The 19,034-nt window shown below is 40.9% G+C and overlaps 1 protein-coding gene across 7 annotated transcripts in view; it reads right to left on the reverse strand.

Annotated features, from left to right (window-relative positions):
- STRBP (spermatid perinuclear RNA binding protein) overlaps nucleotides 1-19,034 on the reverse strand; it is a 605,440-nt gene that overhangs the window by 381,526 nt on the left and 204,880 nt on the right. The gene's annotated exons all lie outside the window — the stretch shown is intronic.

Here is a 19,034-nt window from a genome sequence, read left to right on the forward strand (position 1 = left end):
AATACACATTCTAGGAGTATGAAAAGTTGTCAAGTCAAGGATTGAGCCATTCCTGTTTAAACAAGTTTTGTTTCAGGCTAACCATACACGTATTTTCCTATTCTGATACATATTAGGCCCACTAAAGATCCCTTCTTCTGCAATAAGTGTTTGATATCATAGGTGACCTGTCAATTTGAATCTTTTTGTAATCATGCATGGTAGGTCAAAAAGAGGTGGGGGTGGCGGGTTTGTACGTGGTAAAATTAATATGGAAGTCAAACCATGGAGGCGATACAGAAAGCAAGGTTCTACATATAAGAGGATTATATGTTATGTACAATTACTCAAGTTGCTTCACACTTATATGAACAGAATATCATGGCTAAAGAGTTTTATGCTGGCTGAGGCTTGATACCAAGAAAGGGGTGCTTCAAAGATGCTCAGAAGCACTGACTGAAACAAACAGCCTTTAGCTTTCACGCTAATCAAGTGTTTTGAAAGGGGACTGGCATTGACACTCTTTTTTGCCGAGTTTGGCTTAATGCATCATAGTGGAACAAACAAGGATCATGGTCATTCCTCTACCTTCTTCGCTGCTAGTTAGGAATGCCTACATTGAGTAGATTCTTCAAACAATGGTCACCATTTATTTTAGTGGGACAAAGTACAAGAGCTCCCTTGCGAACAGCTAGCCCTGCTCCCTATGCATATTTCCCGAACCGACCTCAAACTGATACCCACGCCTTTTCTGCAATATATGTTCGGAGCACAACATATGCTCCAAGATTGAAAGGGCGGTCGAGTCTTATGAAAGGGGAAGAGTTAGAACTAAGAATACTGGAATCATAAGAAAAAATATTTATTACGCTGTCATTCTAGGAGATCTGATTTCAAATACACAAGTTCTTTTTCAAGCAGAATAAACGTTCTGGAAACACCTCATTTGTGAAGGGGTTCTTTAAAAGAGGAAGCATGAGATTATGGTTAAAGGAAATCAAAAGTAAAGATCTTACATTGATCACATACTTTGCACACTCCTGCAATCTAGTGTTGGGTGCGGGCATTGCAAGCTGTTGTTTTTCATAGTATTCATTATAATTTCATGGCAACTCATGATCCCTCCCTGAAACCTGCAGGACGGAGATGTGAAACTATGTGACCACAAGTCCAGCATTACCATCCAACAATGCCATCCAGTATCCTGGATCCAGGACAGACAGAACATGAACATGAACCATAGTGAGCATTTTGAACTTGTCCTTCCAGAGGGAGAAGTTTCACGGCCAAAGGTCTAGGATGGGGCAATGGTCAAATAAGTAAGAGGAGCAGCAACTAGGCCCCATTTCTGATGCCGGCACCCTACGCATTGCTGCAGAGGCCAAGAGACCTTGAACTTATCCACAGAGTATGGACAAGTGGTCCTCCGGAAGGTGTTGTGGTTTAGGTGGCAAGTCCGGGTGATAGACGGAAGATACAAGGAGTATCTCTTTTGCACGATCTGGAATACCCATTATTCTGATGTTATGCTCCTCCAGCTAGAGAGCGGAAAAGTTCTGTGACCTCCTGCAGGCCGATTGTGCGCCCCCAAAAGAGAAATTAAAGCAGTTTTGCACTAGCTGAAGGACAGGGACTGGAGTTTGGATAGTTTTTTGCCGCTTCGTGCCTAGACACTGCCAGCCTGATCACCGGACTCGAAAGGAGGGGGAAGGGCTGTAGCTGTTGAGGTGCATATGGTCTCTGCCTCTGCTTGCAGCCCTACTAAAGCCTCGAAAGGGGTGCTCCTGTTTTGGCAGATGGTGGAACTGGTGCAGCCAAGCTTAGAGAGCAAGCAGCAGCATTACTGTCCTTGAATCTTTCAAGGGCCATGTCTGCATTTGTTCCAAAAGCCTAAAGCCGTCAAAGGAGAAGTCCAAGAGAGATTGCTGGATATCAGATGAGAAGCCAGTGGAGCGAATCTAGGTGTAGAACCTAAACACTATGCAGATGCCAACTGCCCTACGCAGGCAGTTGAAAGAGTCCAGACTGGATCGAATAGAGTATGCCTATCCAAATTAAGTCCCTGCAAGGTTGGACAGAGTTCCTCTAGGATATCTGGCAATATGTATGCCACTGTGTACCAAAATGCATGCAAATATCTTCCCAGACAAAATGTTTTGATAGAGCATAAGGCAGGTTTGATATGGGGAACATTTGCTTCGTGTATGTCTTCATCGTTTTGGATTCTTTTTCAGGTGGTGTAGTTGGAAAGAATTGCGGTTTAGGTGACTGGTAGAGACCTGCAACACCAACTTCTCTGGATTAGTGTGTCACAGAAGAAAGTCTGGATATCCAGGGCAGGCCTGTGCCACCTCACCACATGCCTAATGACAGACAAAATCCTGGTTAGGTTCAGGTTCCCACCAGAATATCAGTCACTTCATTATTAAAGGCCAAGGAAAAATGTTTCACCGATTTTTCCTCAGGACGATCCTATTTTAAGTACTTAGATGAAAGGTTCCTCTACTGTTTAGGCATGCAAATCGCTAATTCTACTCAAGGAAGAGCTTGCTACTAGGAATGTTACCATCCGTGAAAGATACTTCACATACCAAGTACGCAATTCCTGTAACAGAGGTCCCATGAGGCTTGTAAATACTACATTAAGGCCTCACTCAAGAACCAGTGGTATCCGGGAGGGTGAGGGGGGATTAACTTGTTTAAGACCTATTAATCCTTTGACTACTGTAATCTTAAAGATGTATGTAGTCTATTCTACATTAAAGCTGCTAACACTGCTAAATGCAGCCTAATAGGTTTGAAATATTTGTTGTAAAATACAAGAGTTAGCAGATAATATCCTGAATCAATGTTTGTAGAAACTGCAAATGTCTAGTTAATCAATAATTGACAAAGTGTTTCCATTTGGCGGCATAGCAATACTGTTTGGTTGTTTTGCAAGCCTCAAGCAAAATGAGCATACACAGTTCTGAAAGATGTGGATACCCTAACTATGGGAGCTCAGATGCCAAATAGCAAGGTTCATTTCTTTCAGATTTCGATACCTCAGTTGACCTTGATGCTGAGCCAGTGGACAGGCAATTGCAGTAGCACAGAGTATCCTTGCTGCCTTGCCCAGGTCAAAGCGACGAGACTGAGTGTTATCTTAACTTCTTTACTACCTAAGGGCTCAGATCTAGTGGAGAAAAAGCATAGGCAAAAACGTCAGACCTGCTCATCCATGTAGCAATGCCCAGGTACTGAGTGCGTGGGAACCTTGAGGTGAACATTGGGCATGTTACTTTTTCTGTGGCGGGAAAGAGATCAACTGTGGGTGTTCCCCAATTCAAAATGTACTGCTGAAGAACCTGGGATTAATCTCCTACTCGCATACTTTGTTGATGCATCCACTACAAAGATTCCTTGTTGGCCACCCCCAGCAGATGCTCCACTAAGAACAGGATTCAGTGAAGAATGACCCAGTGTTGAGTGAGTGCCTCCTTACTAATGGATGCAGTCAAGCGGCCTGTTGTCAAGAGTGCTACTCTCTTATTGCAATTTATGTGTAAAACCTTCAGGTGACATTTGGACTGCTGTGTACTCCAAGAAACTGATGTTCATTTTCTACTGCTATGTCCAGGTACCCTTTACAGCCAAGTTGCTAGATGCTTACCCCTCCTAGCATGTGAGGTGTCTCTAGTAACTGTCACCTGCGGTTGAGGGTCGACAAACCATCTGCTCATTAACAAGTTCCTGTTGTGCCACAATTTCCAATTGTGCTGAACTGTGGGTTGTACGAACCCACATCTTCCCATTGATCTGTCGTTTCTAACTATTACCTGAGCAGGCAATTCTGAAGTGAATGCAATATATATGTGATTGTGCTGCACTATCCAAATGCACAATGCTATCTTCCCCATCCATTTCATGATTATCCTCACTGATTCAGAATGTGGCATCTGATAAGGGAGCAGCCTCTGAAATGCCATTACCTTTTCCAGATTGAGAGAGGCTTTGACTATCACGGTGTTCACTACCGTTCCTAAAGAGAGATGCTGCAGGTAGTAATGTGACTTTTTGGCAAACAGTACGAAAACAAACTAGTGAAGGCGTAACCCATTTGAGTTTGTGCTAGGCATTGATGCTCCTTATCAGCCAGTTGGCTAGATACAGAAAGTCATGAATGGATCTGCGACCACCACTAGACATTTGGTGAATACTCTCAGCAGTTGTTGTGACTCTGAAGTGCAACACTTTGAATTATTAGCGTTATCCACCTACGATGCATCTGAGGTAAGGATGATGTGAAGGGTGGGAGGGGATTTTAGAATAAAGAGTCTTTGGCAACCAGGGTTGCTATAGGATCTGTGCAGAGCAGCAGAATGATGCCATCCAGGGTCGTCATCTTGAAGTGCTCTGACAGTGTGTAGCAGTTTAACAGCATAAAGTCAAGGAGACCATGGCGTGTCGTCTTTCTTGGGGATGAGTAAGTATACTCCTTGACCTCCCTTTGGAGTGGAGGAACAGATTCTATAGCAACCTGGCTAAGTAATGCTTGTACATCTTTCAGCAGTATTTGAAGCTCTTGAGTGATTGAGTTAAAGCCAGGTGTGATGTTTGGCAGTGAGGAGTTAAACACCAAGCAGTATCCCTGTCAAACTAGTGACAGGATCCACTAATTCTGCGCAGTGGCCAGAGCAGAATGTTAAAGCTCTTTAACACAGTCTTAGGGGTCAAACCCCAGCTCTCTAGAGACCGGTGATGAACTAGCTTTGAAATTCTTGTCTAGGTCAAATCAAGGAGGGACAATCCCTGGCAGGTGTCTGTGGAATAAGTATGTTTGATGCAGCCTATGTTCTGGGTAAGGGTTTCAATGGGCCTCTGATGCCTGCTGCTTATATTTCGGAGCCCTCCGAAGAGATGTTTTCTGAACTCTGATCCGGTTAGCCCCCAAGGGATACCAGACAGACCTTCCCACTCTCAATAGGTTCCCTTGATGTCTTGGGGTCTGAAGACAGGCAATGGTCCTGTAGGGTCCTGATGCTGCATCTTGTAAGGCCTAAAACGTTCCCTTCGATATATCATTGTTTTTTTTTTGTTTTTTTTAAGACCTCACAGGTCGAAAGCTTGACTCCTGGTGATCTCTAGAAAAATTAAAGGGATGGTCTCACCAAGGGAAGTTACTGGTGCACTTGGGGCAAAACTGGAAGGGTGAATTATCCATAATTCCCAAATGCAAGTAATTCTATTGGAGGAGATATTGGACAATAGAGTCAAACTACTTATTTGAGTCTCAGCAGTGTTGGCGCTCCAAAAGGATGCAGGAACGTCATGGCAGAAAAACACAGTGAGGTGGAGCTGTGGTCCTGGTGCATTGTGTGTTTCTGAGAGGGCTCTTGACTTACCTTGAAACTTATACTTCAAAGAACTACAGCTCTATAGCTTTGCAGGGCTGTCAAATTTTAATGAATTAATTCTCTTGATGGTACCACCACCCTAAACTAGGTGAAGGGCTTCTATATGCTCTGGAAATAACTCTGCCCCTATTCGGTCCAAACGCCAGTAAGCCCTTTACAAATAATAAAATAATGACAGGACTTTTAAAACATGTATTAAAAGGCTAATAAATCTCCCCGATGGGTTATGAATTTAAAAGGTGACCATAAGACCCTGATAAATGGCAAAACAGCCTTCAACTCTGATTCCAACATACAAATTTGTCAAAGGATCTAGTCATTCATGTAGGTCTTAGGTACTCTAGTAACATGTACAAACATGACACATTGGGGCAGTCACTAGGATGCCGACTAGTGATCAATCCAAGATACTGACAGAGCTTTTACATAAGATGACAATGAAAGGAGCTGAAAGTAGGAACCACTGTCCCTCCTTGCTCTACAGGAAAAAATTCCATGTACTAGATATTGAATTCTAAACTTTAAAAAGGTCTGTGGAATATTTAAGAAGTATAATATATGAGCATATTCTATATAGTAGCAAATCAAAGATAATCCACTTAAAAAAATACAGTTATACAACTATATTCGAACTAATGAACAAATGAGACTTTAAATCCCTGTGTCCCCCTCATACTCAATTGTTACAGATGATAATCAGTTTTCCGGCTGCTTCTCATTACTTCGGTGGAATTTACTTGTTCTGAAGCTTCTGTATAATATGAAAAGGGTTAAAAGAGCAAATGCTACATGCTCATTTTCTGACATTGTGAACGTCACAGCAGATGTTTGCATTGCTTCACATGAGGTTTGTAGGTGTGTAAGGATTACATGATGTACGATTGGCATATGTCACATGCACAAAATGATTTCCATTGTAAGGTTTTTTTTCCTTTATTGAGCTAATGTATTTTGTAATGTAGCCAATATAAACATCTGCATCAAGCCAACACATAGTTTAAAAAAAAGTTTGTAAATGAGCGATTAGTTTCAAAATAAAGTTAGAAATGATTAAGATTGACTGCCTGCAAAATAAATCATAAAAACGACTGCAGTTGTTTTTTTCGAAGCTATCATTAAAGATTTGCAGTGTTCAGACCTATAGACACCATCACATCTGCCCAGGACATGATACAGCTGGTGCAAAGCAAACAAAGTTGTGCATGCTAAGGCAGAACATGAACATTTTGAAATTCAAACAGATAACTTCAACAATTCTTTTTGTTCCGACAGAAAAAATAAATGCAACTGAATTCTCAATTGGTTTTGCACAATGTTATCTGTATTTTTTCGTACCAGGGACACGATATAGGTGACAGAAAAAAAAGATAGTGTTTTAGTTTTTTTTTTTGCAGGCAGTCAGCACTTATTGGCAGGATTCCATTAAAAGGCAAGGTGAAAGGATCAGGCAGTGAGCAGGGGAGTCAGACTTGCACCAGATTCCCTTTTACATCTTCAGTGTCATCACCAACAACAAGAACATCTGTTTCTTCATGCTCTGATTGCCAATTAGGTGACAGACTGAACACTGGGCATCAACAAAATTTACCATTGGTGTACTTGCTTTGTGGTACTAGAAGCTGTAAAATGCATGGATAAGCGTTCAAGTGCTTAATGCGGATACCAGCAATACACGTTCGACTGAAAGTTATTGGCACCCTTAGGATGAACTTAAATGACCAAATAAACAAACCTGTGGGCGGACACTCCATATTGAAAGAGGAAACCGATTCAAAGAATCAGTCGACCTTTGCGTTCACAGATCGGACTTACAAGTATGATTAGTTGGCCAGTAAAGTGGATTAACTACACTGGTAACCGCATGAAGGGAGCATACTAAATGCAGCAAACACCCACAAACCAGTAAGCTTGAGGAAATTCACATGAACGTAACCTGTTCATCCCCACATTGGAAAAGCACAATTAATCCTTTAAATGCCACAATAATTCCCTTCCAGGACAGTAAAGAGTAAACCCTAAGGTGTTATTGGAGAGTAAAGGGGTAAAAAACTTTCCCAGATGAGTATAAATGTACTTTTGTAATTTTCAGTCATGGTTGGTCACAATGTGTACTATCAAATTAAATTATGCATACCTGAAATACCACAATTTACTTAGCCTTCTCTGCATACTTCTAGCACACTTCATGAAGAACAAAAAGGCAGAAATCTAGGCAAGACTACGATTTGAAGGTTTATGCATGTATTTAAATTTGTCTTCTAGATTTACTGCTTAGGTTTCAATTTACTTCCTACAAATTGTATACAAGTGGAAGAGCCTTTCTTTTGAACTAATAAGTAGCAGCAAACAGTAGTCATGAGCTTTATTAGGAGTGCCTGCATATCTTCTGCACTGTGACAAATCAAAAAGTATACTGCAAACCTATGGTTTTATGTATACTGATCATGCGCTGACATCTAACAGTCCGAAGTAAACGAGAGGTAATTCCAAGACAAAAAAAGTGGTATGCGCAGCAAAACGTGAATATAAGACACCTATGGCACTACACATTGGGCTGTACAGATTTCATGTAGAGCTATACACAGTAATTTAAATCTGCTAAAATGTAGGTGCTGCAGTAGAAATACTGCAAGCAATTGCTCCCTCAGTTTCTCTCTAATATTTTCTACTAAAAGATGACCAGATTGCTGTCATGTTCCTTTTCCGATACAAAGATTTCAAACCTATGGTAAGCACGCAGACTCACCGGGGTAAGTGACTATACTATTTTAAAGGTGCATGGTAATATACTTTTGTGGTAGTCTGGTTTTCATTTACTACACAAAGATTAGGATGTAGTTTGCCAAACAGAACCAATGGGTCTCATATATTTTCTTCCTTTACTTATTAGATTCTTCTCTGTACTGGGCAACACCAGAAATTGATCCACATGAGTAACATCTAGTAATCCTGTTTGTACAAACCTTGTACTTTAAATGGAATTTGGGGTACAAACGATTTCCTTTTTCCCTGAAAGTCTGGTGTTGCTCCAAGACTGCCACTGCATGTACTATTTCTGAATCTTCTCTAGTGCAGCATCCAATTTTTAGGCTTGCATGTGATGAAACTTAAAAGATGACAGCATTGTCAGCTGCCTACTGACTGTACATAGACCTGAAAGAAGATTACATCATAGTGTTCATTCAATCAAAATGGTCTATGTTGGGAAAGGGCATCTTGTTTTCCAATGGGGAAAAGTTCTGAGAAATTCACACTTGTTTTCAAAGAAGTGTTCCAATTCTCACACCTTGCGAACGTTTACAGCTAAAACCGATATCAGAGATGGTCCAACCTAATATTTGAGGGCACTGCAAATAAATACATCTATTCAGATTATATCAGCTTGAGCCACATATGTCAAATGTGCAATATGATTTATTAAAATAATTTACACAGGTAAAATTGCTGACGTTCCTTTTACGCTAAAAAATAATCCTTTATTATTTCCAAGAATTTGCACTCCTCAAAATATTCTGGATGAGGATTAAATTAAATACTAATATTTTATCTACCCTGTTTCCATAAACATATTTACACTACATTAACAGAGATAATAGAAAATCTCTCGATTCCCAGCATGTTCCACCTTTTGATCCAAATGTAGCTGCAGAATGTGATATCAAAAGAATAAGCTTAAATCAGCTATACCTTACTGAGAGAACATTAATAAAAATGCCATAATTTTACTTGCTTACAATGAAGTATATTTAATTCACAAATTAAGAGATGGCTACAATTATGTTATTTTGTTTATAGTAAGATCTTTGCATTCCCAAGCACCAAAATCTTGTGAGCAACACGGTCTTTGTAGTAAATGATTTAAAGGTGCCTTTTTATATTAAGACTTCTAATAGTGAATAAATGATAACGCGAGTGAAAAGTATACAAAAAATGCTACCAGAACGAAACTTTTGTAAAAGTTAGAAGGGAAAAAAACCGGATTGATATCAATGTGAAAACTGAGAGGAAAAAGTAGTAGTTGTAAAATGTGCTCTAAAATGTGTATCAATAAAGCTTTTGGCAGATAGTTTTATATTTACAAAAGGAGGAAATATCCAGGTGCAAATCTGATGCGACTCACCACTTCATTTTTCGATGGGAGTGAGAGAATAAATAACCAAACTCACATTGTGACCACTCATTTCCAGCTTCTCAGTATTTTACACAACTGGGTTAAATGTTTTGGAGAAACTAGTACTGCTGAATTCACTTGCTCAATGAGAGGGACACATGAATCAAATTAACTTATTTTAAAACTTAGACAAAATAACTGCATTACTGTTGGACAACACATCTCAACAGACTAAAGCTCAACTGTTTCGAAAAAAATGTCCAAATTAGAAACCACAGGTAAGATAATTCACTGCATAGTTTCAAACTACTAACCAGCGTCAGCACTAATTTCCTTTGCTAAAAGTAAGAATTATATTGTATTCTCATATTCTAAGTCTAAATCACAAAAACGTTTAATACATTTGATGTAGTCAATATGGGTTCACAGAGCATGAAGTAACAAACATTCAAATTGAAAGGCTATATACACTGAAGATGTCCTTTGCATTTCAACCTTGTGTACTTGGTTAGAAGATGATTAGTGTAATGAAACCATACTATAAGAAATCTTGGTCAGTTTACCTAAATGACATCTCAATCCAATCTTTAAATCGAAATTCTATAAAAATTCCACCGGTGTCTTGGTCACTGAAGATTCATGTGCAAAGAAGTGTTCTTAATAAATGCAACGGAAAAATAATTACTTACAAAATGTTTCTAAAACGTACTCCACATACATTAATAGGGTTCTCTTCAATAGGAACGCTTTCAGTTAATTTCTTGAAGCTTTTATAATAAAATGACTTTGATGGGAAGTTCATAAATTGAAGCTTTTGTAATAAAATCAGTGTGCTGGTGAGACATGCAATTTAATTTTTTTTCTCAAGCTTGGCCATTGCCAGAAGCTACTTTTGCCAATGAGTCACCTCTATCATGCCAATTAGTTAATATTGCTGCTCAAGTGGGTTGTAGGCAGAGTATTTCAATATCTGGAGAGCCATCAACTCCACAAGAATGTTACATTTTTTTTGGCTGAGCTGATATTTTTGAGGTGCATTAGATAATTTGGGTTTCAGAAATTGCTTGTTTAGATCGCAAACTGACTAAGTGCATGAGTTCTCAGGTAATGGGTTTGCAACCAGAAAGGGCATGACTGCGCATCGAAAAATGCCTGGGGTAAGAAAAGATCACAAGGGGCACTATATAATGACTGCTTTGGCAATTCCTATTTTCTACCCGGACTACAAAAGGAAAGCTATCTTCCCTTCAGGGTACCTTTCTGGGACTTTGGTGTGAAACATGAAAATAGAAAGTGATAATGGTCCTTTTTAGGTGGAAAGGAAGGATATGCCAAGTATTTAGTTATAGGAATAGAAAGAGAAGGATGAGCTGAATGGCCTTTTTTCACAGCTAATTTTATCTGCAGAAACAGAACAGTTGAGGTTTGTCAGTTTTATGTGGAGTGTTTAAAAGACTGTACCTCTTCCCTGGCAATGGGAGCTCTTTTCATAATATATATACATACATACATATATATATATATATATATATATATATATATATATATATATTTATTAACACGTACTGCTTTTACATACGACCATAACAAAATAATTATTAGGCTTGTAAAAAAAAAAAAAAAAAAAAAAAAGTGGGTGAATTTTTGATCCCCTAAAGATGATGGATCATCATCAGGACTGGGAAATTATAAAAGGCAGCCCGAGAGCAGGTTGAAGATACAGATGGAGACCTAATCAGTAAAAGAAAAAAGCCCTTTTCAATGTTAAGAGCAGGAAGATGGGACACACAGGTGATCAGTTATCTAAAGAGATCACTGCAGTTGTCTGGAACAATGGGTAATCGAAAGGGCGGAATGCAATTGTAAGTGCAGGTGAGTCCCAATAGGGAGGAGGCGGAATTAGTTGAAGAATATGTCGAAGTCCACGCATCGACAGGCAGCCTACGAGTGAACATGCTGTATCAGAACACAGAGATTTCGCAATATAGGAAGGGTGCAGCTGGAAAGTCTCCACTCAATGGAAGCTTCGGGCAGTCGTTGGGAGCTGTGCTACGCAGCTGCTACCAAGGAGTGACAAAAAGCATCTTAGCACAAACTATGAAGGCGGCCCTGGAAAAGAGCTTCTTACAGGGACCAGTGCTCCCATTAGGAGTACAAGAATAGAGTTTATCTAATATCAAGAAGTATCATAGTTTGTAAGAATTTACAAGGGGATGAAGGGATGCATTCTAATAAGTTTGTTTCCATTCAAATGTTTGTCTCATTGTCCAGAATGAAAAAGTAGTTTTCACTGTTGGGCCAAATGGTGCTACTAGTTTGAATGAAACCCAGAAGTAATTGCACAGAGGCAGGGAGACTTCTGTAGTACAAGCCCAAAGAAAGAACATTGGTTACTTGGAGAGCTGAGCGTTGGAGTCTTATAAAAGATGTGCTACAGTCATAAATGACATGCAGGGATTTCAAATTACAAACATTTATGAAAGCACAATGGGACAAGTGGATGAAGTTTTGTAAGACAATGGTTTTTGTTCCTCATCTAAACATACAGTTTACACGAGTTGATAACATTTAAGGTGATCGCTGGTCAAGAGGTCATCTCTGTATGCGGTAGTTCGGCTCCAAGTCCAAGAGGTTTGTTGGCCGACCGTACAATGGTTGCGTGAGCTTGAAGACGGCAGCAGATTCTCAGCTCCAAGCACATTCTCTGGCTTTTCTTCCCCCTAATAAACCAAAAGTTAAGATCCAAGTCCAATGTGCTTCCTAAGAAGTTGGAAAAAACACGGCAGCAGCAAATCAAACTACCATTGGCAAAGCCAATAGGTCTTGCCTTAACAGGTCAGCGCCAACATATTGGCTTTGCCAGTGTGTTTTATTTTATCAAGCTAACATTACCCCTGACTCTGCTGTAAAGATAAGATTTTAAAAAATGGCTGCCAATGTATTGTGATACATGTGGACGTGCATGCATGCGACCATACAATAGCAATTTAGCAATGGTTTAGGTTAGTGACCTTGCATGAATGCATCAGGACTTTTTTTTTTTTTTTAGACCGAGCCCACACCATTACATTGAATGAAAAGTGGGTAATATCTAAAACGCATCTGTCCTCATTGCATGGACTGGACTGTTTCAGCCTGCTTGTAATATAGTGTCCCTTAGATTCATCTTGCAATGAAATGTCATGCATACACCCCCTAAAACATGGAAATTCAACACAGTATCAAACTGAAACCTTGACAGCTTCATACGTGCCAGTGCTGCTTAAGTGTCATGTTGCTGCTAGAGAAAAATTAAAACAAGCACTTATGCAAGCTAAGTTTCTGGCTGGCACGGGGTCGTTTCGTGCAGGGCTGCTGATGGTCACAAGAGGAAATCAATGTGATTTATTTGATTTCCTCCTTCTGAAGAGGGTGAGGTGAATCCAGAGGCTAAGGCTATATGACAGAGAATGATTGTGGAGGGTCACACTGCTGCTGCAGAAAATCAGATGGATCTCCTGTGCAAACTGGTTGGCCTAGGCCCTTTTGTAGGCCTTAAGTAAACTACAACAAAACGTATATTCCAGTTTATTGTGGCCTGGGATGCATCACTGTGCCTCCTCTCCCACCTTGGTCAATGCCTAAAAAATTAGACCTTGTGTAATATAACTGGCGTTCGTGTAAAGTGCTCCGAATTTGCACTAGACATGAGTTGGAGCTAGTCCCTATGTGTTGGACAAATAGCTCTTCTGTCACGACTAATTATGTTTCTTTCTTTATTCTTAGTTTATTATTTTTTATTGGCGAATGAAAACAGTAAATCATAAACCATTATGCTGTATAGTCAACAACGTAGTAAAATTTTAACAATATATCAAAATAAAGAGAAATAAAAAAGTCCAAATTAATAAATAACCAAAAAGGCAGTGCATACAGTGATTTTATAGTAAAAAAGAAGAAAGAAAGCTAGACGGAGAAAAAATGGAAGTAAAAAAAGTGATGTGGTAAGAAGGAGACGTGACCTATTCTTCGCTGCTTCGGGTAAGTGGGCCTGTTGGCTAGCAGCACTCGTAGATAATATAAATTCATTCCACTCTGCTACATAATGTGGTTCTTCGTTGTCATGTCATTTCAGTAGCTTGTTATTTCTGAACCCATCCTCTTTGCTACCCTCAGATCATCGGGCCTCACCTTCCCAAGAGGGGCCTGGGCAGTGGGGGAATACCTCTGGTACTGTGCAACTGGGGATCGTGGTACACTAAGGCAGACACATTTGAGCACTGCCAGACTGTGTAAAAAGCACTCAGAAATCACTATTTGACTCGGGGAGTGGGAGCACCAAGACGACAAAGTGTTATTTTGCCCTCGGTTCTGAAATCCTTTGCACTGGAGCTGCGTCCAGCTCCCAAAAAATCAGAACAGAGGAGGTTTAGGAGATGAGCCAGGTGAGTAAATGCAGAAGGGTGGGTCAGTGTTTAAGGGGGGCTGCTCGGTGGGAGAGGTTTTTGCTCCTGTGATCCTGGAGCAGTTTTCGGGTCAGGCAGAGGACGGGTCCGGGCTCGGCATAGTTACACATCTCAGGGTGGGTCATGGCGGGGGTGTCAGGGGTTCCCAGCAGCGCCCCGTCCCATCCTCCTACAGACAGTGCTGCCTGCTCAAGGCCTCTCTTCAGGGAGTGCTTCCGGTGGAGCTCTTGAAAGGGAGGGATGAGACGTCTGCCCTACAGCTAGGCCCTGCGGTCTGAGCTTGAAACACTCATGGGCCTTAATCCAGACTTCAACCCTTGACTGGGAAAAACATGTGGTTCTCTGTAAATCACATTGTGTCCATGTGACTCAAACTGAAAATAAATGTAGTGGAAAAACCAAGTAAATACCAACCGCACAGTAAGGTGTACACTGCTTAAAGGCTCTGACCCGCCCCTCCTGAGCACAACGCATGCAGGTTCATCTCAGCTTAACTCCATACCGTCTACTTACTCTTCGGAGTCTCCATCACTGTGGGAATTGGCATAGCGCACTCAGGAGAAGTGCTAATAATGGGGGTGGGGGAAGCATGGAGAACACAGAAAACTGGAAGCCGGGTGGGAACAAAGGGAACGCGGACAAAGGGAGGGGGCGGGAGGATGGAGAACACAGACAACGGGAGGGGGCGGGAACAAAGTAAAGCACAACTGAAAACTAACAGCGGAAAAAAGAATCTGAAGATGGTGCCCCAAAGGTGGGACTTCCGCAGGAAGCACGCCGACGTCACGAGAGGTACACCAAATGGTGGGACTTCGACGCCCACCTGGGCTACAAAAAAACCCCCCAAAAAACAAAAGAAAGACTACGAATCCGGACCCAACCACCAGATCGCGGAATAATGCACAGCATAGTGAATCCAGAAAGATTCACGCTGCAAAACTAAATAAACAGTACACGTACCCTGTAACAACCAAGTAAAGGGGCCAGTAGCCATGGGAGGATACAAATGATGACATGGCCGTACTAAGAAGGGACAAACAAGCCTATTAAGGAATCAGACGCCAGCATTTATGAAAGGCAAAGTCACAAGCCAATAAAAAATGTAGGCGGGGCTTCTCCTCCGTACTCTACCTACAACAGATCGCCAGAGCAGCGCTTGCACACTCGCTCAGGGTCGACCTAAAAAGGTACAGGAGTCATAACTTCCCTGGTGAGGGCAGGGAGTCCCAGGTATATGCAATGAGGAAGAATGATAAGTGAGGAACAAAATCTGCTGCAGCCCTTCCCCTCTACCCCCCACCTTTATGACAACCCCACAAAGTTGCAAAGCTGCATAGAGGAATCAAAGAGGGTGAAGCAGGACACCCAAAAGCTTGAGAGTTTGTTTCAGAAAAACAAAAAACTAATGACCCTCAATAATTAGGATTTTTTTCAACAGAGGTGGGGGGGGGGTCAATTTTTTTCCTGTTGCTCTTTACCGGGTTTTTCCAAGCAGTGACAAACAGGAAAAGAGAGATTACATCCTCCAACCTAAATAGGGCTGGTGGTGAAAGGTCCTTCCTACGCATTCGTCATCCGAGGAAATTTTCTGTCAACTGAGCCAACAGGAGTTTGTTGAAGGAAACCTTATGGTCTGCCTGCTCTAAATGTTGTGGGCGGACCAAGTATTTGGCAGGCAGGCTACACCATTGCCTCTGCAACAGAGTATCCTGTCCGCCAAACTCTATGGCGGGCCATTAATCATTTTGCTCAGATACTGCCACAAATGTTTCCCATACTTTGACAATGCTTATAATCTGCTTCAGCATGGCAATCAGAGACAACAAGCACAGCTGTTAGCTATGCCAACGCAAAATAAAGAATTCTGGAATATCTCCGAAGCGCACAAAACAGAAGTGTATTTTTAAAATGACAAAGGCTCATGCTCATAGTTTTGCTAGATTCCTACTTGCTTCATACTCCCTAATCTGCCCCAGTCTTACACAGAACCAAATGAGATACTGAAACAGATACTGGGAAAAAGATTATAAGTGTTCTTGATATTGTTAACCTATACCTTCATACAATTGTTGGCCCTCTTACATTTAAAACTGTTCGGGCTCATTGGCTACTAAAAGCATGGTTATGTGCAAAATAAAATCTCACTTTTCACATGGAGGGAGTAGAAAGGTAGCAAAAAAAGTCCCGGTTTAAAAAAGAAAATGAAGGAAAATGGCTGCGTGAGCTCGAAGACAGAAGCAGATTGTCAGCTCCATGCACATTCTCTGGCTTTTCTTCCCCCAAACAAACCAAAAATTAGGATCCGAGTCCAATGTGCTTCCTAAGAAGTTGAAAAAAAGACGTCAGCAGCAAATCAAAAAAGGCACAGGAGTCAAAACTTCCACTGGTGAGGGCAGGGAGTCCCAGGTATATGCAATGAGAAAGAACGATTAGAGGGACAAAATCTGCTGCAGCACCTCCCCTCTACCCCCCACCTTTACGACAACTCCCCACAACGCTGCAAAGCAGCATAGAGGAACCAAAGAGGGTGAAGCACGTCGCCCAAAAGCTTGGTGAGGAAGTCCCAAGTATATGCAATGAGGAAGAATGATTAGAGAAGAACAATATCTGCTGCAGCACCTCCCCTGTACCCCCCACCTTTATGACAACCTCCCAAAACGTTGCAAAGAAGCATAGAGGAACCAAAGAGGGTGAAGCACGTCGCCCATAAGCTTGGTGCAGATGATTTTCACCTTCCCACTGCTTACGCCCAGATTGGAATTGTGGTGTGGCGAGGGAGGAGACTGTCATCTGCAGCAGCACTGTTGTTGGAGAGCCCACAGAAGGAGGGACAATCATCTGCACATACGGTCATTAACCGGAGATGCATTGCTCCCACAATCAGATTTCTCAATGGCAAATTTCCTATGCACCTGAACGAGTGAAGAATGACAATTTCATTTTTACCCTCACTAAAGGAGAGATTCTTTTGACAGTCTCCAACAGGTAGCTGCACAGTAAATTAGGCATTACGGTTCAGAAACATATACCCTTTAGACCAAGATGGAACCAATGGAAAGGGCTCTCATGGGTTCTAACGAAAGTAATGACAATACTGACAGAAATATAATGCATGGAAAGAGATCAATCGATTACCTCCGAATTCCAATCTTTCACACTAAGTTCCACTGTACTATTGGAGAATCATATAGACAGGATTGAAAACTAAAACAGAGATAGAATTCTTTGAGAAGCCTTTGATGGAAGATGGGACAGACCAAAGGGTGAAACTTGATTCTCTTCTCCAACTGGAGGTTCTGAAGGTGGTGCTCGTTACCTATAACCCAGTCATCAGTAGAACAATTAGGCTTTCAAATAAGAAAATTGAAAGAAAACTGGAGGCATGATTATGGTGATTTTGTGGATGAGAGTTTAAGAAGGTGATCTTTGAAAGCTACAGCAGTTAAGAGAAAACTGTACAATGAGGAAAGCAGCATCCTTTGGTTGCCAACGTCAAGTCTAATGAATGTCGCAAAATAGAAAATAAATGCAGGAATTGTACAAGGAAGCACTGGAAAGGGGCACTCTGGGATCTAGCTTGTCCCCAGCATGACTCTGGTGACTTTTGGGAAAATACATTCATTTGTCTGCAGGTGGGGGGCGCCAGAGTCTGTTGTGGAATGATGTTGTCAATTAGATGGAGACCCAAGGAACAACTACAATGATGACCAAAAGCAATATCCTTCAATTGCATGCGCAAGACCTTCATGATGGGTGAGCTCCTTAAAGCAAGATCCTTCAATTGCATGCGCAAGACCTTCATGATGGGTGGGCTCCTTAAAGCAAGATCCTTCAATTGCATGCGCAAGACCTTCATGATGGGTGGGCTCCTTAGGCATAGAAATAAAGCACTAAAGCATTTATAGTATCCTACTTCCACAGAGCAGCTGAGGTCACATGTCTATTTCTTGTTTTTCTTTGCCGCTGCATGAACATGGGGGTCCCCATGACCTTCCTTGTAACTTTAAAATATATATAGATCAAGAAATATAACTGTATTTGTTTGTTCTCTATGTCCTGAAGCCTAAAATCTGAAGTGGGGGTCACCCACAATGTTAGCTGACTTTTCACAATCCCCCACCCTCTTCCTTATCAGAGGTAGCATCCTTTTCTGTCCACTTCTTTGATCCTTTTAACTCCAACCGATCAGTCTTTAATTTACACCCTTGGATTTGCTTGCCTGGGGGAACAGAGGGTCTTAGTGTCTCTACTTTTCAGCACAATCTGGAACAATACTGCAGGGAAATAGTACACAGTGTTAAGATTAATTCAACTGTGCTATATTTTCCTATTTGAAGCATTTTATCTACTGCTTATCGATTACAGTCTTGTGTTTATATGAAAGCTGTGTCTTAACAGAAAATGAAAAAGTCATAAAAGGAGATAAACGGTTTATAAAATGTGACAATATTCCATATTCTCGGGAGTCTTCAAGCAAGTAGATTTAGAAAAAAAGGTGCCCACCAAAAATGTTTAGGTAGTTATTGTGTTTGATGTAATCCAATATGCTCAAGCAAATCAAAGCAATAAAAAAAAAAAAAAAAAAAATCGAAAAAATAAAAATGCACTTGTTGGTAAAGAAATGTTTTTGTAAACTTTACTTACTGTTCAGTAATAATTTTACAAGCTATTAATGATGCTTCATTCCAGAATTATGTATAAAACCACTGCTACATGATACTATGTAGCAATAGACTGCTCTGTTTTAACTACATGCGCCAATACCCAAATTATATAAATGAATCTATTTTCAAATACTCTAACTAATGGAGCTATTTTACTTGGGTAGGTTGGGTACTTTGTGACGCACTGAACCCTGTCCAACTGGAATAGAACTATCTGAACACAATCTATCAATGAGGGCAATGCTCACAGATTCACCACCAATGAAGAGCTAATGGGCAGCGCCTGATGAAACAAAGAAATTATAGAGAATCTGAACGTTAACATTTTGGTATATTTGGCATTCTGAGTGGAACTACCTAGTTGCTATAATGATAATGTTCATCATAAGTAACTGTTTTGTGAAAAGTACTTGTAAACATCTATTTTTCGAATGGTTAT

This window comes from Triturus cristatus, chromosome 1_2 (assembly GCF_964204655.1).
Source record: "Triturus cristatus chromosome 1_2, aTriCri1.1, whole genome shotgun sequence".
NCBI classification, from domain to species: domain Eukaryota; kingdom Metazoa; phylum Chordata; class Amphibia; order Caudata; family Salamandridae; genus Triturus; species Triturus cristatus.